This window comes from Lissotriton vulgaris, chromosome 3_1 (assembly GCF_964263255.1).
Source record: "Lissotriton vulgaris chromosome 3_1, aLisVul1.2, whole genome shotgun sequence".
In the NCBI taxonomy this organism is placed as follows: Eukaryota; Metazoa; Chordata; class Amphibia; order Caudata; family Salamandridae; genus Lissotriton; species Lissotriton vulgaris.
Window position 1 is genome coordinate 465,168,253 of NC_141689.1, and position 23,371 is coordinate 465,191,623.

The window sequence follows — 23,371 nt, forward strand, 5'->3', positions numbered from 1 at the left end:
AGAGCAAGGCACTTCGTCACGCAAGTTTTACGTCAACATAGGTCAACTCCTGGAAGTCAGGAGCTCCAGAGCTCCAGAGCTTTTCAGCGGGACGAACTTGAAATCCAGGCTAGGTGGCTATGGTGATGTTGGGTGCCAAGGAGTCGTTCCAACAGGTGCAGTCCTTCAGAGTGTAATCTTTTGTATGCAGATCAGGGTTCCAACAGGGCAGTCCTTCTCCTCCTTGTTGTTTCAGGCAGGGAATCAGAGTTGCCATGCAGCTCTCTCATATTTATTCAGTGTTCCTGGGCTTTACATAGGGGGCACCCGTGACCAATGGGATGCAGGGTGCCACCCAGATGTATGACCTCTTCCTCCAAAGTGTAGCTTATACTTGACTCAGAAAGCACTATTCTTCTAAAATCCAAACTGGAGAAACTCTCTCCTGGAGGGTTAGACCTGGCTAAATCAACCCACTGGTGCGGCTAAGTGTCCCTAACACTCCCCTTCCAGTCCTTTCACTAATCTAATTACTGGGGACCCTGTCTATCTGGGGGGTGCAGGATTTGGGGGGGTGCCTCTGCTGCCCTAAACTGTCATTCTCCGTTTAGCTACTCCACCCCATCCTGCCTATTACTCTACAGCTTGCAGTTCTCCCCCCACAGCAAATCGTTGTCAGACCACTTCACACCTCATTAAGACATCTTGGTTGAGCCTGGCAGAGGCTAGCCAATAAGCGGAGGCTGTTGGAAGGCTGGATTTTGACTCACAGAAAAGAAAGTTATATAGCTTATTTTCTGTGGTAGTTATAGCAGTGGCAAATTGTTGGATTTATTCTAACTATCATTTTGATACTTTGCAGTATATTTTTAGCTCCTTTCTTTCGATGGTTATTCTTTAATAAAGTACTCCCCTGTTAGCCTCTGGAGCCATTGTGCTACAATGGGGAAAAACAAAATTGCTATTTTTTCCATCACCAGGTTAGACAAACCATCTTTTATAATGGCCCTGTTTACAGTTACACTGCACCCTACCCCTAGGGCACCTAGAGGAGACCTTATGGGTGAAATAAGGTTGTTTGAGACTTTGTAAGGACCGTTAATGGCAAAGTTGAATTTGCATATAGTTTTAATGTAAAGGCAGCCTGCAAGGCAAGGCTGCCTTTACAATGACGATTTACAAAAGGGGGTGGTGATGAACAGAGTGTCTGAATTGAGCAGACCACTCTTACCCAGTCCAAAGATCAGGGCATGATCCATCACCGTTATTTATCTCACTGCCCCATCCCAGCTCAGAACCTGGCTATATGCAAATCAGTCTGTCCCTGGCCCAGTGCATCATGGGAACAGGGCAGACTAAACTACCAAGCCAATTCTTTACCAGAAAGGAGACAAGCTACCGGGGACCGGTTTCTGGCATTTCAGCCGTCTTCGGCCCGGCTTGCTTGAATCCTGATGGAGCAGTGAGAAAGGGACTCATGTCTGAGTATACCCTGCCACACCTATAGTGGCCAAAATCGATTTACAAAAGGGGGTGGTGATGAACAGAGTGTCTGAATTGAGCAGACCACTCTTACCCAGTCCAAAGATCAGGGCTTGATCCATCACCGTTATTTATCTCACTGCCCCATCCCAGCTCAGAACCTGGCTATATGCAAATCAGTCTGTCCCTGGCCCAGTGCATCATGGGAACAGGGCAGACTAAACTACCAAGCCAATTCTTTACCAGAAAGGAGACAAGCTACCGGGGACCGGTTTCTGGCATTTCAGCCGTCTTCGGCCCGGCTTGCTTGAATCCTGATGGAGCAGTGAGAAAGGGACTCATGTCTGAGTATACCCTGCCACACCTATAGTGGCCAAAATCGATTTACAAAAGGGGGTGGTGATGAACAGAGTGTCTGAATTGAGCAGACCACTCTTACCCAGTCCAAAGATCAGGGCTTGATCCATCACCGTTATTTATCTCACTGCCCCATCCCAGCTCAGAACCTGGCTATATGCAAATCAGTCTGTCCCTGGCCCAGTGCATCATGGGAACAGGGCAGACTAAACTACCAAGCCAATTCTTTACCAGAAGGGGAGACAAGCTACCGGGGACCGGTTTCTGGCATTTCAGCCGTCTTCGGCCCGGCTTGCTTGAATCCTGATGGAGCAGTGAGAAAGGGACTCATGTCTGAGTATACCCTGCCACACCTATAGTGGCCAAAATCGATTTACAAAAGGGGGTGGTGATGAACAGAGTGTCTGAATTGAGCAGACCACTCTTACCCAGTCCAAAGATCAGGGCTTGATCCATCACCGTTATTTATCTCACTGCCCCATCCCAGCTCAGAACCTGGCTATATGCAAATCAGTCTGTCCCTGGCCCAGTGCATCATGGGAACAGGGCAGACTAAACTACCAAGCCAATTCTTTACCAGAAAGGAGACAAGCTACCGGGGACCGGTTTCTGGCATTTCAGCCGTCTTCGGCCCGGCTTGCTTGAATCCTGATGGAGCAGTGAGAAAGGGACTCATGTCTGAGTATACCCTGCCACACCTATAGTGGCCAAAATCGATTTACAAAAGGGGGTGGTGATGAACAGAGTGTCTGAATTGAGCAGACCACTCTTACCCAGTCCAAAGATCAGGGCTTGATCCATCACCGTTATTTATCTCACTGCCCCATCCCAGCTCAGAACCTGGCTATATGCAAATCAGTCTGTCCCTGGCCCAGTGCATCATGGGAACAGGGCAGACTAAACTACCAAGCCAATTCTTTACCAGAAAGGAGACAAGCTACCGGGGACCGGTTTCTGGCATTTCAGCCGTCTTCGGCCCGGCTTGCTTGAATCCTGATGGAGCAGTGAGAAAGGGACTCATGTCTGAGTATACCCTGCCACACCTATAGTGGCCAAAATCGATTTACAAAAGGGGGTGGTGATGAACAGAGTGTCTGAATTGAGCAGACCACTCTTACCCAGTCCAAAGATCAGGGCTTGATCCATCACCGTTATTTATCTCACTGCCCCATCCCAGCTCAGAACCTGGCTATATGCAAATCAGTCTGTCCCTGGCCCAGTGCATCATGGGAACAGGGCAGACTAAACTACCAAGCCAATTCTTTACCAGAAAGGAGACAAGCTACCGGGGACCGGTTTCTGGCATTTCAGCCGTCTTCGGCCCGGCTTGCTTGAATCCTGATGGAGCAGTGAGAAAGGGACTCATGTCTGAGTATACCCTGCCACACCTATAGTGGCCAAAATCGATTTACAAAAGGGGGTGGTGATGAACAGAGTGTCTGAATTGAGCAGACCACTCTTACCCAGTCCAAAGATCAGGGCTTGATCCATCACCGTTATTTATCTCACTGCCCCATCCCAGCTCAGAACCTGGCTATATGCAAATCAGTCTGTCCCTGGCCCAGTGCATCATGGGAACAGGGCAGACTAAACTACCAAGCCAATTCTTTACCAGAAAGGAGACAAGCTACCGGGGACCGGTTTCTGGCATTTCAGCCGTCTTCGGCCCGGCTTGCTTGAATCCTGATGGAGCAGTGAGAAAGGGACTCATGTCTGAGTATACCCTGCCACACCTATAGTGGCCAAAATCGATTTACAAAAGGGGGTGGTGATGAACAGAGTGTCTGAATTGAGCAGACCACTCTTACCCAGTCCAAAGATCAGGGCTTGATCCATCACCGTTATTTATCTCACTGCCCCATCCCAGCTCAGAACCTGGCTATATGCAAATCAGTCTGTCCCTGGCCCAGTGCATCATGGGAACAGGGCAGACTAAACTACCAAGCCAATTCTTTACCAGAAAGGAGACAAGCTACCGGGGACCTTTACAATGACAGCAGCCGACACAGTAGCTCACATTAAGTATACTGGGACCCTAAACCTACATGCCCTATTATATACTAGGGGCGTACAGCTAGGCTGTCAGTACAAATTGTAGTTAAACCTAATTACGAAATTACCATATACCATTTAATCAGAGCTCTGGCACTTGGTTCCTTAAGGGCACAAATATAGTCAATTACCACCTGTATCCATTAAACAATGGGGGTGATCAGAGAACAAAGGATGACTTTCTCACACCAGTGTTTCACATCTTCTCAATTATAAGGGAATTGTCCTATGCAGACTAGTTAGGATCATTGGAAACACTTCTGAGTGTGAGTGGGAGGGTTGAAGCTATATAGTAAATGTGTTGTGGTGGTGGTTGGTGGGATGCATATAGCAATAATTAGTTCCTTTTTGTTGCATATAATGTTTTTAAAGAGGTTATAAGTTACTAGTTGACTTTGGTGATGATTTCTTTGGTACTTTTGAGTTCTATATGAGTGGAAATCAGTTTCCTTGTTTGTGAAAATAATTTCTAGTTCACTACTTTGATTTTAGAGTGGAGGTCTTCACTTTAGCATGATTTAAAGATGTTACTATTTTAACCTCTACAGATAATAAATGTGTTAAAATGTATTATTTGTCCAAAAGAAACATTCTTCAATATGAATCCTTACTGCCTAATGTTAGTAAATATAGTCCTTCAATTTGGTTGTTGGCTTTGCTTGTTTTCACTTGAACTCCATCTATCTAGCTGTCTCTAGAAACATTTGTTCATATCAGTTACATGAGGCATACAATCGGAAAGTTATTTAATAGTCCTAGCTTTCTAGCAGCTGACAAAGTATCAGCCTGAATCTTTCAGAATGTAAACTCACAACACAGTTTTCTGATACTTTGAATATAACATATGACCATCATATTCAATTGGAACTCACATTCCTTCCTTTCATTTTATTATAGCTTGATAGAAATTATAGGGCCTATTCACATAAGGAGATCTACATGTGGAGATTAATTTAATTTACAACCACACTTCAGCGGAAATGTATGCCTGCATGGTAAATGCCAATTACTAGTGGAGAAATTAGGTGATGAGGTGGTCCTACGCTGGTTCTCCTCCTTCTTACACAACTGTTCGCAAAGGATAAAAATCAAAACGTTTACCTCCGAACTACATCCCGTCAGCATGGGCATACCACGAGGTTCAGTGCTCCCACCACAACTGTTACATGGAACCCCTCACCACCATACTTAAAATTGCCAACATCCCCTTCCACCTATATGCAGATGACAGCCAGATCTATCTCAAAACCTCCTTCTTAGATGACATCTTCAGACTAAATGAAACTCTAAAAGAAATCCAACACTGGCTGTCTCTAAAATAACCTAAAACTCAATCAGGACAAAACTGAGATCCTCCTCATCTCCAACAAAGAAGAGAACCCTCAAGTTGCAGAATGGCTTAAAGCAATGGATGCTCTCAACGGTAATCTTACTCTGACAAACTCCCTAAAATCACTAGGAATCACCCCAGATCCAAAACTCGACATGGCCAATCAAATTAAAAACTCTGCAAAGAGTGCCTTCCTCAATCTGAAGCTACTCAACAAAATTACACCATTCATCCCTACCAAATATCTCAAACAAGCCACCCACTCACTGGTGCTATCCAGACTCGACTATGGAACGCAACCCTCATTGGTACAACAAAATCCCACTTAGCTTCCCTAAAAACAACCCTCAACGCAGCAGCCAGAATGGTCACTGGAATCAGGAAATAAGATCACATTTTGCCAGCATTAAGAGAAGTAATATGGCTCCCATTCAAACAGAGTGCTAATTTCAGAACTGCCTGCCTCACGTGCAAAGCCCTACACACAGGAAAACTGGACTATCTGGCCGCCAAACTCAAGGGGGCTGGTCAGACAAGAAACCTAAGGAGCTCCAACACCCTAATTCTCATCCCTATGAAAACACACACACAAAAAAACGCTGCAAGGTCCTTCGCAGGAAACAAACCCAAAATCTGGAACTCCATCCAAGCAGATATCAGAACTATCTCCTTCACAAAATAAAAAAACACCTAAAAGTCCTCTTCTTTAACCGCTCCTTCCCAAATGGATAACCGCCGCCTTAACGCAACCCCGACTCCTTTGCTCTCTGACTCTGTATCACAAAGACCACCTAAGTTCAACCCAAGACAATGTGCGATCAACAAGGTTACCTCAGGACTCACTACTACCTCAATACTGCACAACACACTTGGACTTCCGACCTATGATGTATAACACTGCTCCATAATATAATTCTTGCGATCAATTGTTGTAAAGCGCTATGATACCCCCGGGTCCGGCTAGCGCTTGATAAAACTCCTTAAATAAAATAAAATAGGATATGCACCTGGTAGTCAGATAATCTGTCTAAAACTGCTTACATGAGGAATTGGAGACTCTTACATCATACTACAGGTAACCTTGTTAGGATTTCAGGAGCACACTTATGGGCAACTATCTCTGTAGCAGAGTCTGAGATCTCTAACACTATGGATGACTCTTAATGGTAGTTAACAGGTAAACAGCATCCTCCTTAGCTAATGCACACATACTTAACAAAAACTGCCCCTGCACACAAGTGTAGCCTATACCATCTACGAAAGGAGCACAGAGTGCAGTCCTGGGAGTTGCCATCTGGAGTCACCAGTGCTGAAGAGGAGATTGTTGTTCCCACCTAGGAGAATACCTCAAAACACAATTCATGGCTGACCAGCTGTCTCCCTCCTATGTATCTCTTACAGGGCCCAAGTACCCAGGCACCCGTTAAAAAGTTACTGATGCCATCCTATCTACAGCAGGACTCACCTCATATCACCCATCAGCCTGCAAGTATTTCAGCTGCCTCCCCCACTCCACCATCCAAAATAAATGCAACTCTAAGTCATCTCTCCATCTACTCAAGGAAAAGAAACTCCAGGAGTCTCCCTCTTGGAATCTCCTATAGATTGCAAGTAACCAGGCACCTGCCAGAAGGCCATGGATGCTGATCTTGGCAATACAGGACTCAAGAACACAACAAAATTGAAGTAGGGTCAGAGGCCAGAATTAACCGACTGGGCTCCAGACAGAGTTATATACAAAACCTATGGCCAGGAACTCCCTATTGAGCTTCAAAAGCCACCATCCAGGAGCTATGAAAGACAATTTGCCATACGGCCAATTCCTGCGTTTACGCAGGAACTACTCTACAAAGAACAGTTACAAGAAACACGCAGATACTCTCATGTCTCATCTAGTGGAAAGAGATTATCCGATCAAGCTGGTCAAGCGCGCAGCTAAACGTGCTGGTAACAACAATCGCGAAAGCCTTTTGGAACCTAAAATGTCTAAAGATGCAACATCTAGATTAACATTTGTCAACACATTCAGCACAGCCTCTAATGACATCAAACAGATTGTACGACAACATTGGAAAATTCTGAATGTGGAAGGCGACAACCTACCTGTACCCTTGTTTGCATTCAAGAGAAACAGCAATCTGCGGGACAAACTTGTCCACACTAGACCACGTTGCGCAGTCTCCCAGACATCAGGAACAATATGGGGTTTACCACCAGTTCAGGGTCATTTTCCCTGCGGGACATGTAAGGTATGTCCTCAAACCAAGAAGTCTAAGACAGTTGACATCGGGACTGATCGTCCATGGGTACAGAAACACTTCACCAACTGCAATAGTGAAAAGGTGGTCTACCTGATTGTTTGCCCCTGCGATTTGAAATACGTAGGGATGACTACCCGCAAAATCAAGTTGAGGATCATGGAGCACATGAGCACAGTGAGGTGTAAGAAACAAGCTACACGCCTCACAGCACATTATCTCGAACTAGATCATCGTCCTGAAGACATGACTTGGACCATTTTAGAACAACCATTCATCCCACAACATATCTCTGACATATCAAAGTTTCTCTTACTAAGGGAACAGAAATGGGTGTTCAGACTAAAAAGTGATACTGTTGGATTGAATGATTCTATCCCTTGGGCTAGTTTATAGTGACACCATGTAACGAGTCTCACTTCCTACTGAGGGTTGATACTATATGTTACAACATCCTACTTTAGAAATGGAACTCTCTCTAGAGATCATATAACTATACCCCATACATTCCTCTATTACTGTGTCAAGTACCAATTCACACGAGTCCTTGGCTGCCTTTCTATTCTTGCTACTACCTGTAGCAATGTAGCCTTTTTAATACCAATAGGAGGTCTCCCTATGAAATAAACATATTACATTGCATGATCTATTGTTCTAAACATTTGACAGTGGTTCGCGTAATTTTGTGAGTTTACACTCGTTATTACATATTTTGAAGAACCATGTCTAGTAAACAATATGTAACTGAAACAATTTATTCTTTGATTTTTTTCGCCGGGTTTCCTCCTTTGTTATTTCTAACAACACAGTATAACAACATAAAATAAGAATTTTTTATGAGTATTCGATTGGGGTACTGCATAGGTTTCGATGCTGGGGTTTTTCTGGTGGTTGCATGCACACCCTTGTAAGATTAGCTCGAAACTACAACAAATAATGGAGCTTTTCGCAATGAGGAAACGATTATAGAACTACATATGCCATGATACCGAGACATTCCTGTAGTTTCACTCGTACTCTCGCGAGAAGACGCTCGTAATCACGCACGGCTTCCGGGAACGCCAGTGTCGGAGAGGAAACAGCTCTCGTTATGGGGGTACCTCCGCGACGGTTCGGACGACCGCCAGAGGTACCGACGGTTAGGTGAGTGTCTGCCAGATTCTTTTAGAGAGGAGCAGTGGCCTGATTATTTATGTACTCTTTCACTAAAACATGCTTAGAAAGAGAGCAACCATGGATAGTCTGGGGAGATCCTCGGTAGTTTAATCGGGGGTTCCTCATATTGCTGTTTTTTTCGACCATAAACCATGGAAGTATGGAAAGAGAGTAAAAATGTATAATGATGTTGGCACATTGTGGGTGCTTAATTGACGTTATATATCACCATAACATCAGATGGTGGTTGATATTATAAATGAAAGGAGAGCTAGGTTTTACTGAAGCGAGGAGAGTTTCTCACCAACGGAGTGGGCGTTATGGTTGTAATTTTTATGTTTAGAGGAGCCATAACACAGTACAAATATTTGGTGTTGTTTGTCTCCCCTCTAGAGCGGTGCCTCTTTCTCCCTGAGCTGTTGCCAGGTGGGGTGAGGCGATTCCTCCATACCCTTGAGGTAAGGCTCAATGGAGTGATATATTCATTTAATGGTAATTATCTGACGGCCATTTGTAGCCACATAAGATTTTCTAAAGACTGCGTATACTGTGACCCAAGACTGTATTATGTACCTCATTAATCTCTTATAGATTTTTCCAAGAGGCAAGAGGAGTGTTTTGAAGACTGGACTCAAAGCGTATCCTTTATATTTGTTATTTTTTCACTTCACTGAAATGTGTTTTGCAGTAGCATTTTACATCTAAAAGGTCCTGATGAAAGCACTTGGTTTACTTTTTACCTGGTTGTGCTGAAACATGTTGACCAATTCTTATAAATGGACTGTTATTTGTTGAATCCGGCCTTTCTGCACTGTTTTTAATGTTTGTTCGGATCAGACACAAATAAAGTTATTGTCTGATTCCGCTTCAATTATATATTCACATCACTTTTTTCGCACTGCACTTTATTTCCCATACACCTTTTTACATACTACGTGCTCGCATCTGTACAAATCCAAACTTTGAAAACATCCCTGGGCTGCTCCATCACTAGGGTGGAATGTTAGCCCTTTCAAAAGGAGACCAAGATGATGAAGCATGTCACCGGGATCGGTGAGTGATGGGAATCCGTACACATTTTTTGTATTTTTCTGATCAGTCTTGGTATTTGTTCTTTGGCAAAAGGATGCAGGGTATTCTTTGTATATTTGATTTGTTTATAATACAGGACTCACCCTAAACACCCCATAACATATAGGTATTTCAGTTGCCCCCTCAACCTCACTCCCAAACCAGGTGCAACTTCAGGTGAGGATGACATTTCTCTATATTCAGCATTCTCCCTCTCACAACCTCCCAAATGTCAATACCCTAGATGATGGACAATCCACTGGATGTACCAAATAGCCAGGCATGTGGGGGACAAGGATGGGTGTTTGGCATGGGCAAATCTTATACTGGGAGGATCAGTTTTCTTCAACAGCACTGTGTAGAGGGGTATACACAAAATGGGGGTTACCATAAACAAGATATCTATGTTACTAGAGCAACTCCCATGGTTGCTAGATAGACAGACACATGTTTCTTAGGTTGGGAACATCTCTGTGAGTCTAAAGAGGCATATGAAAGATGCCATGCCTTGGCCATGCAGCCTACACAGACCCTCTCACTCATCTACCTGTCTCAAGTTCAGGGCCAAATCAGGTGCCTCAGGTAACTGTAAATCAACAATAACATGCATTGCCTTCCCCAGCTACGTACCTTAGCAAAAACTCTCCTACAACCTCACCAACCCATTTCCTTCTACTCCCGATCCTCAACCAAATGTTGGCCCAGTATTGCTTAGTCGGATATGCGAACGCTCTTCATAAGCATAGACAGCAGCCCCTATCCTCATAAACAATTCACGCATCCTCACAAAAAACCCACATTTTGTATTCACCATCTAAACACCTATTATGGTTTCAAAAACATAATTTGTCAACCCTTTTAGGCAAACACCAATTAATATTTTAACTTTTTATGAAATTAACCTACATGTCTTCTTACTTTTTTTTTAAGTGTGTGGGCATGCCTGCAAACAAATGTGAATGTATTATAAGGGTAAATTGTAAAGAATGCATACTCTCTAACATAGTCAATTAGATTGTTTGCATGGCTAGTCCCACATGAGATGACACACAGGTAGCAGATAGAACCCATTGATTCATGGTAGGGGTTCAAAGACAAAATGTCCTTGGTAGGGATGGAAAAAACAAAAATAACGCCTATGTCCAAGGAAAACTGGACAACTTGGACGAAGTGTGCAATGAAAAAAAATACAGACTGGTAAGATTGAGGAACAAGCTCAATTATATTAACAAAGTGGGTCAGTAATAATGGGACCATATTAAAATCCCTTAAACAAAGTTCTGAAGTTCTAAAGTAAAGCTGAGGTCCAACGTCAGCTACTCAAATGGTATTTATGCTGGATTCAGGGCAAAAGTGCCTTGACATTCACTGGGTCTGAAAAGCATCCCACCTAAAATTCCTTCTCAGGCACAGCCATTTGGAGTTGTGGGGCAAGACAGGACATCTTGTGAATTTTAGGACACACTAAGATTAAATGGATGTAGTCCAGGAGGGTTGGCAGCAACAGCGCTCACTATGCTGGTAGAGTGGCTAGTTATAGGTAATGTAGTGTGGCTACAGGGTTGAATACACTGTATATGGAGCTACGTGAATTATATTAATTTGCGGGTATTGCATAAAATAGAAATTAAAGGTATAGTATATGTTTATAAATTAGACATTTTAATTTGTGTTTAGTTTAAGCTTGGATTGGAGATAAAGAACAAAATTCATTTGTATCAATTTTAAGGTGGTGCGTAAATTATAGATGCAAAGTATAACTATAGTTTAACAATTTGTAATGTTTGTGTATTTTAAGCTTCATTTGTATACAAAGAATAAATAAAGTAGTACTAATTATAAAAAAAATGCAATCATGCATTCAAGGTCAATAGAATATGCTACCATCGCCTGCCTCTACCAACGTTCCACTCTTCCTGCAGCAAAATCTCCTATGATTCCCTCCGGATGTGAAAGTATGGTGGCGTACTGAACAGACAAATCAACTCTTGAACTTGTAGATCTAATGCTACAAGGTATGTGTGCCATATCTTTTGCCATAATCTCTATTTTACACCTAAAGTTATGTAGCAGATTGTAATTACAGGCTGATGGTGCCACCACAAAGTTAGATGAACTAAGAACCTGAAAATTAGGTATTTTAACTTGCTACCCTATAGCAATTCCTTACTTTAGGCCCTGATTACAAGTTGTGCGGAACATTTAACACATATAAATATTGTACCCCAGAATAAACCCAATTCTGAGTTTTCAACATTAAAATGAAGAATAACATTTAGAATCAGTTTTAACCCGCCTAATTCAGTGTTTTTTTTTGCTATTTGTCTGGCCCTTTCGCCCCAGTACATTTTGGGAGTCTAGTATATTAGCCCTAGAGAACCCAGCTATTTCACCTGCCTTCCTATTGAAAATAATTGCATACTTGACAATACTTAAAAAATCCCTTTACCTGATATCAAATCTGGCCTGGAGTTCCGAACTATACCAAATGTGGCCCCTGAAAAAAGTCCCCCAGTTTCACAAGCCCTTGCCTCTCCCACCTTTGCAAACAGAAGTCGTGGAATATGCCTGGTAATTGAATATTCCTCTGTATGGTTGTATACCAGTTTAGCGTCCTTAGCCCCACCTTCCAATGCCTGAAACCCCAGTTTTTAAAAGCTGCCATCAACATCTTAAAACGCACTTTTTTTTATAATAACTCAGTACAACTATTTTTTTAACAAACAGCCCTCTCCAGTCAAAAGCTTAAAAAATAAATGGAACAAGATCTCTGGATCCTCTATCCCCACCAATACTTTCTAAAAGTGGGAGCATATATTGAAGGGGGGCGGCTAGTTAATACAACTTGAGGTTAAGAAGGGCCAACCCGCCTCTCTCTCTAAGGTAGAGAGAAAAAACTATTTACCTTCCTTATTTTACCATAAAACCAGATAAATCTGGAAATCATGGAATCCATTAATTTAAAGCAGGAGCTTTCCAACTCCTGTGGGATGATATGGAAAAGATACAAAACCTTTGGCAAAAAAAGCAAATTTTACCTATGTTACATCATCCCACAATCGATAAGTACAAATTGCCCCATCTAGAAAAATCGCTTTTACATTTCTCAGTGATTGGGGCAACACTGGTCTCCACAATCTGATCCAATTTCACACTGATACTGAACCCTAAATAAACTGACTGTCCAACCACCTGTGGATTCTGAATTGCAATTTGTCTATTACCCGGCCAGCTGCATTTTATTGCTGTTCAGTAAATAGCCCACTAGCTTACCAAACTTAACTGCCTCCTGTTTTATTGTATGCAGTGTCATATCTGGGTTTGCACTAACTACTGCAATATCGTCTGCATAACCTATGATTTTTGTTTACCATCCTTGCCATCTAACCGATAGAATGGCTGGATTTACCTCAAGCATACAGACAAAAGGGCCTATGTAAACTGCAAACGTAAGGGGGAGCAAGGACACCCTTGCCCAGTTCCCCTCTCAATAAGGATTGGCCCACACTGGCTCCCCATCATTTGCAGCGGGCCACTGATCTATGATATATTGCCTGGACCGCCTTAATAAATCATCCTCCCGGCCCAAATGTGCCCATGACATTTCCAGAGATAGTTCCAAGTTTCCCCCGTTGAATTGTTTTCAGCATCCAACAGGGCCATTGCCATGGGCTCATTCGCAGCATCCGTTGAATTAAGTAGCGTAATCCCTCGACGAATATGGCCGGAGGTTCTTCTGCCGAGGATAAAGCCATGTTGTTTTGTTGAGACCAGTTTAGAAATAATATGGCCCACCCAACTAGCCAAAATCTTTGAATATAACTTTGGATCACTATTTATTAGCGTTAACGGCCTATAAGAGCCTTGATCGTTCAGCACCTTCACTTTCTTCGAAAAGATGAGTCAGGAGGCTGGTGACCTTTTTTAATATAAAGAAAGAGCTCACGTATATCAAACAGTAACAGCATAAAGAATGCTTTATAAAATTCCATAGGAAATTTCCCAAAGGGGAGTCCATGGAGGAAATCAAGGTCATCCTGCATGTCCTTTTCTGAAACCGCCAGGGGAAAAAAATGCTCAAAATGTTCTTCCCCAAAGGGGGGCCGAGCATGATATAACTTGCCATAATAACCACTAAACACTTCATATATATCTTCGGGATCTGAGACTAAGTCCCCTTCATCATTTTTTTTTTAGCTAATATAGCCAGCCATCACCTTTTGCCAGGTCCGAACTGTGAGGATGTGTCCAACGCATTCATTGTATTCAAAACATTCCTGTCTGCTGGCCAGGAATTTTTCTACAGTCTTATTGGCTGTAATTTCATTCAGAGCTGACTTAGCTATAGCTATCTGATATTAAGCGGAGGAGGGGCCTATCCCTGCTGTTACTACCGCCACCAGCTGAGCCCCAGCATTACTTAGTTGTTGATATAGCTCTTTAATGGAAGATTGACTCTGCTTCTGGTGGTTCAGGTTAAACCTAAGAGTTTCGCCCCTATCTCCAGATTTGAAGGCATCCCAGACCATGACAGTGGGGGTGCTTCCTCTGTTAAAGTTAAAAAACGCTGGGATCCATTCATTCATATGTTCTACATGGGCGGGATCCGTTAGCTTCTAAGGCCCTTGTAAGCCCTTCCGGTGCTACCTCAATTACCAGAGGGTTATGATCAGACATTAATCTAGAAAATAATTCTATTTGGCACCCCTTCATTAAGTATAATGTCCCATTGAAATAATCAAGCCTTGCTAGAAAGCCTTGGCTAGCCAAGTAATATATATGTTCGGGCTAAGGAGCTTTTAGTTTAGCCCAAACATCAACAAGACCTACTTCTCTCATGAGTCTCTTGAGGGCTTTAAAAACCAGTGGTTTACTCCCGGCACAATTGCTTTTGTGCCCCCGACGTACTCTTGGATCTGTTAAAATTAAGATCCCATAGAGCATAAAAGGTGCCATCCAAAGCGTGATGTTTTGTTGGCATAAAATCAAAATACCTAGATCATCCAGAATTTCAGTGTACAGTGAGCATAAGGTGAAAAATCGTGTCTGATACCGGCATTCTGTAATTGCCCACCTTTTTTGTTTGTCTGCAGAGATACGACCAAAAACACAAGTTTTACTTCTTGCAAGAACTGCAACTCCCTTTAACTTAATATCCTGTTTAGTTCAAGTAACTAAGCTTAGGCCTAAGGTTTCCAACATACTCCTACTAGCCCCGTCAATGTGAGTTTCTTGGAAGCAATAGACATCAGCTTTAATGGCTTTCAGATCATCAGCTACTCTACTTCTTTTAGCCCTGTCATTTAGGCTATTATTTGCGACTCCTGGGATTCTGCATGACCCTACAGGAGTCCTACATCAGCTTCAACTGACATAGTTCTCTCTTCTATGGCAATGATCTTTTCTCCTATCTTGGAGCAAGATTTTACTACTTTCTTTAAGGCACCTTGTGGCTGTTTTGTGACCAGCAAGGTCAGTCTACTTTCAGCTCTGGTCTACGCTTGATGTTCTTTTATCGAGCTGTAGATCTATTTCAAATAGGGCTCTCTGGCATCATCAGTAATGTTTGAATGGATGGCGTTTTTAGATGGTAAGACTCCCTCTCCCCCCTTGTTGGTACATCAATCTGGTATTTGGGTAGTCCCATTTCAGTGCTAATGATATTCATGGTTCTTTTCCTTTCTTTAATGTGGAGAGGCTAGCTCGACCCTTTGATTTCCTCTGATGTGTCCGTTGTTTAACCATGGCCCCAGCGGCATGGAAGGGCTGGTCTTGCTAGGACCAGAGAGGAGGTGCTGGTTTCAGCCTCTGTAGAGCTGGGGCTAAAGCAGGTGGACTCTAATCCATCCGTAAGGGAGATCTCGAAAATTTTACTTATATTAAAGTTGTCTGCTCTGGAGCTATTGTCTTCTGAGCACTGTACCTCCTGGCAGGATCATTAGCCCAAAAGCCTTACAGTTGTGATCTCCCTGACCTGAGTGTCCTTACCAATGAGGTTTGGCCAGATACTCTCATTTAGTCGGCTGATTTTTAGAGTTTGCATTTTGTTGGCTTGAGAGATCCGGGCTAGTGGTAGGGCTCTGCTATTATATGTTAAATTGAGGCCCTAACATAGGTGCACCGTTTCAGAGGAACAAATCCTTCGTGCCACAAAGGCAGGCAGGCCCTTTCACCCAGTTAAGGCCCTTTTAGCTAAATTAGCCCTCCCTTTACAATAACGAGCAAGAGAGGCTGTCCCTTATCTGATGTGTGCTCTGGGCGCAGAAGACGGTCCATCATAAATACATAATCTCCATTTCCAACAGTGACTAACCTAAATAACAACAAATTCTTAGAAACAGACCCTTAGCTCTTGGGATTTTCCCTAGCACAGGATTATTGATTTTTCCAAGAACTCATTAAATAAGCATGAACCACTCTTACGTCAACACTAACATTCCAAGGCACCTATCTGGTATAAATATACCTCCCTTTGCCCAAGCAAGGCAGAGGAGACCGAGAGTTCCATGCCGGCACTCTGACCGGAGACTCTCTGACCGTAGACGCTGCAATCTGCGTCATGCCACAGCTCCAGCTGGCAGAAGTCCCTCACCCACCCTGGAGGGTCCAGCTTGAGAATCAGGATGAAGTCCCACTAAGGTAATGGGGTTAGACTAAATCCTAGGGGGATTCTTGGCTCTCTAAGACCTACACACATGCTAGGTACACTTAGGTACATCTATTTAGGCATCATATGGGTATAGGCTTTATCTTAATGTATTCTGTATTTCATGTATGTGTTCATTACTATTGCAAAATGGTTGAACTATACAATGCCTTTTTATTTAACTGCGTTGCTGGCCATAATCCTCTGCTACTGTCCAACAGTTGTCGCAGCACATATAACCAGTACGAGAATAACAACTGCGCAATACATTTTATTGTAAACACACCCAACTGTTTCTGCTATGTACTTCTGTGAGATGAGTGACTGAATGAAAAGTAGTATATTGTTTCCACGATCCTGAGGGATCAGGGTTTTATGTTATGTGGTTGCCAGAAGCTATTCCCTTCTTGTCTTCAAGAAGTTTCTAGTGGCCTCTGAGCTAGCTGGTACACAGTAATTAAGTTTAATATACATAATAGGGGCATACAGACCTCAGTCCTATGCCAAGCCTATCATGTATGTTATTCCATTGCGCAGAACCTATAAGGGAAATAGGAACTACACTACACTGCTACCTCTCCAAGCCCTCAGGTAAGTTGCTCTGGTCCAATCCTGGGGCATTTTGATATGTTTGATAAACATTTTTACATGTAAATGTATAGTACAATTGGTATTTTATAATTAATGGCCTCACGCCATATAATTAATAGGATTACATTTTTATGGCTCATAATATCCTTGGAATATCTGCTTGTATAAAATGTAATGAAGTAACATTTTTTGGGGCTAATGTTTAAAACTACAAATCCCATAATGCCTCATAATGGGCAAATTGGGTTGTTTGCATACATATTGCAATCAAAGTAGGATTCACCCAACCGTGACCAAGACTTCATAGTCGAAACGCATCGGTTGTTAGTGGTACAATTAAAGTACTATCTTAAATTAACTCCTGGAGTGTGGCATATCTTCTTTTGATTCCCAAAAATATATGTATATATCAAAGAACGCAAAACAACAGAAATTACCAGGGATCGCCTGGATTTCCAGGGGGGACAAATCTATACCTCCGCAAAACGTTTCCACACTCTATGTCAGCAAGATCTATCCAAAAACTCATTGCCAACAATGTCAAACAAAAAAAGAAAAAAGAGAGCAGACACTAGCTCAGAATGGAGCTCTGAGGTAGACACAGACCTAGAGGAGAGCGGAAGAGCCATAGGTACCGGAGACCAACCGGCATCCGTAGTAGAAGAGATACGTTTTTTTAGGTCTGGACCACACATTAAGCAGAAGACAGAAACCCCAAACAGGGGGAAGAGGTCGGGTGCAGAAGAAAAGGAAAAGAAGAAGACATAGGAATGGAACTGCGGTCAGGGTCCAACACGAAAAGCAACAAGCAGAACAAATGAAAGCAATGTCAACTACTGTTGTGAATCTATCTGACTTATCCCTAATGAAGATGGAGTGAATTGCTTGTCGCTAGGTTTATCATTCTGTAAATGGACTACCTTTAACTATGCACAAACACACATTGATTTTTATAAAGTTGTGCATACATTGAAACTCAAGAAATATTTCAGCAACCAATCCCCTAGAAACAACCAGGGATGCATGACGACAGAGAGACAAGACAAAGGTAACCTGGCAATAGAAGATCTAAACTTACTTAGGACTATGGATAAGCTGGAGAACAGCAGAAATGAGATGCCAAGAACAGAAATCTCATGAGAAGAAATTGTCAAAAAGTTTGGCTTGGATATATATGGAACAAGTGCCTCTGGATTTAAAAAGAAGTCGTCCTTTACACCTATTCTTCCAAAACACTCAATTGACCAGTTTGCTGACCAAGTAATTAAGAACCTTAAAGTAAGAGCTAAAGAATCCAGTAAAAACTTTAGCAAGAATATGAAAAAAGATGAAAGGAATTACTCACAAGTCATGGAGTAGATTAAACCAAGAACAGACATTGTAGTAAGGCAATCGGACTAGGGCGGGAATGTGGTCCTTTGGCCACTAAATAAATACAACGAGAAGCAAGACACCAATTAAAAGATACAGAATCCTATCAGGGAGTACCACACAGCAACATCTTGGAAATAAAAAACAAATATCATAAAGAACTAGCGAGGTGGAGAGGCATTGGACGCTGAATACCAATAATAGAAGGTGAACAATCCGATAATGCCTGTTGGACTTGGCCCTTTTGACAGGTTCACCCCGAAACTTTTTGCGTTCTCCTAGCCTTTTTCTGTAACCTGGTGTTGGTGAATTTAGGCCTCTGCGCACTTTAGCACTGTGGTCCAGTGTAAAGTGCATGCGCTCTCTGTGTATGTGTGGTGAGATGGGCCTGCCCTCCCCTAGAAATGCATGGGGGATATGCGTGTCCTTGTTAGTTCCTGATATGAGAGGAGTGCAGGGGCGAGTTTGGTATGTGCGAACTTGTGAGGATTAATGCTGCGCAATGGTTTGCGCAGATTTATTGTGACTGGTGGAGAAGAGCCACTTTTAGAAGTTGGCATTTCTGTGTGCAGTGTGTCTGCCTCCCTGATGTGAATTGCACGTCTTGCTTGTGATTGACAGGTGCTGGATGATGTGGGTGGCTCTAGGAGCCAGGATGGGCCTGCCCGGTGGTGAATAGGGAGGTCTGCATGTAGATGGGAGAGAGGAGTTGCACCTGATACCTGAATAGAGCTGTGCCTTCCCTCCACAATGCTGGCTCCACCTCCTGTGGTGCGTCTGATGTCCCTGGCCTGCCCTGTGAATAGAAGAGGGGAGCTGATTAAAACAACGTGCTCCTCAACCAGTTGTATCTTGTTCTCCCATTGCCCTATAGTTGTAGACAAAGGAAAATGCTGTATAAAAGCAGGTGTTGTGACCTCATGATTGTGTTCTCTTTTGGATCCTGACAGTGTTGTATAGCATTTTAGGACCCTAGTGTAATCTTCCCGATTCATGCCCTTATATAGGTATAAAATATTGTATCCTAATATAGGCATGGAAATCACAACCATATTAAGACATAGCTCAAGTATTCCTAATACGGCATGGCTACTTCCACTGGTTCCGAAAATCTACAGCGATTTCTTGGAAAAACCTGCGTTCAGCAGTCAGGGACTTCCCCCTGCATGAATATTAATTTATCCAAGAAATCATGGAGTTTTCAGAGAATCAAGTCTCTAATGACATTGTTATGTCCAATCTTACGTCAAACTCGGCACCTTCAAGGTATAAATATGCCCACACTTGTCCAAACAAACACACTGTGGTTTGGAACAGTTCGACTATGTACTTGCCCGATGCCCTGCTGCAGCAAGTGCCAAAGGAAGCCGACCCTCCAGCTGACGCACTGAGAGACGCTGTACTTTCTCCAGCTGAGAAATCCAGCTCCAGTGTTTCCAGGCTACCCTTGCGGGTTGCTGGGAAATCGAGTCCTGAGAGAGAGATACAAGACCTCCTACATTCTAAAACCAAGGTACAGAGCTGATTAGACCCTAAGAGAATTCTTGGAATAGATTCTTGACACCTCACTTACTTCCTCCCTTGTACTAGACCTAGGTTAGGTACACCAGGGTAGGCCTATTTTAAAAGCACCAGTTGAGTACCTTTAGTCATTATTTGTCACTGTAAGTATTTCATGCATTTTAGGTATTCTATGTCTTAGAAACCATATCATGCTATTACAATATTATTTTGTAATACTCTTTTTACTGTACACACTTTACTTCATGCTAAGTATTGCGATTGTAGCAGTTCATTTCTTATGCTTGAGAAAGAAGACTGTTCAATAAAAACCCTTTTATTGAAAATGCTTGTCTCTCTATTTCTCTGCACCTCTGGTGAAACTAAGCATGCACGATAGACTGAGTGAAAACACTATTTATTGTTTCCACGACTCCAGAGATTGATTTCTTGTTCTTGGAAAACAAAGTTGTCATGTTTTAAGCGGTTGTCAGACACTAATCCCTTCTTGTTCATTTGAGAAAGTTTCTAGTGACCTCTGAGCTAGCTGGCACACACACAATTAAGTTTAGTTTATTCGGTAGAGACCTAGTTGACTTCAGTCCTACGTCTAAACTACAGGATACACTATTCCAATGTGCAGAGCCTATTGGGAATATAGGAACTACACTACATGGCGCCCAACGTTTGGTAAGGCGATAATTTAACGCTAGATACTAGAGTAACTCACTTGTGCTTTTCACACAGAACCCTTTTTTCCCGTAAAATACTCTAATAGACATCTGGAGTGGGTAAAAGGATAATATCCACCAAAACTGAGTAGGACAAAAAACCCTATGTATTAGTTTTTGGTTTATTCAACGTTGAAGGATACAGTGTTCCAAAATATTGTGCACCTAGGGCCAGATGTAGGTAATTCCTATTTATCGACTCTTAAATACCGAATTTTACTGATTCGGTATTTAAGAGTCGGTAAATAGGAAGGGGGGAGATGTAGGTAATTCTAATTTCAGAATGACCGAATCGGTAGGATTCGGTATTTACCGATTCGGTAAATACCGAATAGGTATTGCCCCAATTCCTATGGGCCATGAAGCCAATCGGTAAATACCGAATCCTGCAAGGGTGCAGGGGGTGTCACTTTGACACCCTCTTGCACCCCAAGTACGGGCTTGTGTGCCATGTGGCACACATACATGCCCAAAGGGCATGTATGTGTGTCACATTGCACAGGTGTGCATGCACAGTTGTAAATTTGTAAATTTACTGATTCGGTAAATTTTCCGAATCGGTAAAATATAGGCCCCCTACATATGGAAACCCTAATACTGGTCGGTAACGGCCGAATTCGGCCGTTACCGGCCGGTATTCGGGCTCCTACATCTGGCCCTTAATCTTTGTTGCCTTGAAACTTGCTCTGCAAACTTTCCTTAAACAATGTCGGTTAACGGTGACAACAACGCAACCGGTGAAGCTGCAGTAAATGCAAACGAACCGGGTGTAGAAGTTACAGGGTTTAATGAAGAAGACGATGGTGCTATAATCATCCGGGAAAACTTGAGGGTAACCATAGCTATAAAACGGAGTATCATCGTGAGGTGGTAAAATAATATTTTGTCATAGAGGCACATGAATATCGGCAGACAGAGGTATTCTATTCATGGATTATCTTTACACAAGCAAATCCAACAACACATGTGTTCCACTACTACAAAGTAGAGGAACTTCCAGAGGAATACGTTCCTTTCGAGGACGTTGAAATTCCACTAACTTACCAAGAGCATCAGCTCTGGTTTAATGCCGCCCTACAAAATCAAAATCACATTACCAGGCTCGGTCCACTAGGTAGACCAGGAGCTACATGGCCGGTACTAGCCAGCTATACACCACATCCTGACATTAAATGAATGACAGCTCCTGAACTATTAGCTCAGCTAAAACAGCTGATTAAAATACACAGGAGTTGGTTCAATATGTCCTGAGGACTTTAACAGTCCTAGCTGTAAGAATTCCACAGCACATCCCTCATCAGGGGAACACAAACAAAATTACACCACAGACTATACAGTCAGTCATTGGTAAATTGCCCGCAAACTGGAAAAATTCCATTCTGGTTAGCACAAAAAATTACTCAAATAGAGGCAGTATTCCCTGATAGTACACCTCATGAGAAACACAGAATTCTGACAACCTGTTTACCAATGGGGATTGCACCACACGTAGAGGACTGCGATACCTGGGGTACAGTCTTTGCTTCAATCTACACAAAAACACATGGTGTTCCGTCTATGGCGGTAATACATACGTCCTAAGACAGATTCAAAATGAATACGGTCCAGAACCGGCCTTAAATCTGGGTATAAAATTACTGAAAGTTTTCACACAGGTCTCGTCTATACTATTAGCCAGCATAAAAGGTTTAGCAGCATCAGTGGCAATCCACCAGAGGCTAAAAGAAACAGATATAGCAGAGCAACCATATGAGCTTGCCAGAATCATTGAAAAATCCTATGCCATCTAGGTAGAGATAGTTTGGGTGGGAAACCAGGAAAACCCCAACTAACCGAAAATCCGGAAAAAGTTTTTATTACAAATATTATCACTACTCCTAAGAAGAAGTGGGAAAACAGCAAAGAGACACTTCCTAAAGAGAAGCGTTCCCAGTCCAGAGGAAGGTCTCCTCAGCAGGAGCCCTCCGAAAAAAGGTACAACCTTAGAAATAGGGATAATTTGAGAAAACCTGATAGATATCAAGATAATGATACACATTCCTCTCATACCTTTCAGACTTCCTCTCAGAAATCCGAAAGAAGAGGACCTACAGAACAAAAAAAAGAACAAGTAAAGTCTAAAGACGAACAACACGTTCCAAAAAATAAGAAAACTCAATTTCCAAAAAAGAAGGTAGCAAGTCTAAAAACCAGACATGCCCAGGATCTTGAGGACACAACTCAAGAACGGGGAGTGGGCCAAACAATGCTAGACAGCACAGCAGAGGTAACCATAGCTCGCAAGTTCCTGAAGGATCATCTGGAGACAGTGGACTTGAATGAAAGTATCCAAGTTGAAACTGTAGATACCAGGGTTAGTGTACCACATAAGTTATATGAAGTAACACTCTGGATGGAGGGGGACAAACCAAGAAAAGTTAGAATACTCTTTTGGGAAAAGCTATCTAAGGGTTATGACATTCTTCTAGCTGAACAAGACTGGCCACCTGAATTTGTCAGGGAGTGCCCACATGGCGAAGAGATAATAATGCCAGCCTTCTCAAATCATATTCCAATTCATAAAAAATACACATATGCTAGGAAATGGACTGCAGCCCAGGCCCCAGCTCTATACAAAAATCATGTAGGATATGATGAGGATTCCCCTCACCATAAAATCCAGTTGAAAACTCAACAAACAATGCAAAGGCAATATCCTGTAAAAGAGGAAGCTAAAAAACAGGTCAACTGGAATACCAAGGGGTGATTGAAACATGCATCTCATCTATGAACAATCCTTTGTTTCCTGTCTCCAAACCAGACAATTCATATTGTCTAGTTTTGGACTACAGACTTCTCAATTCCTGTT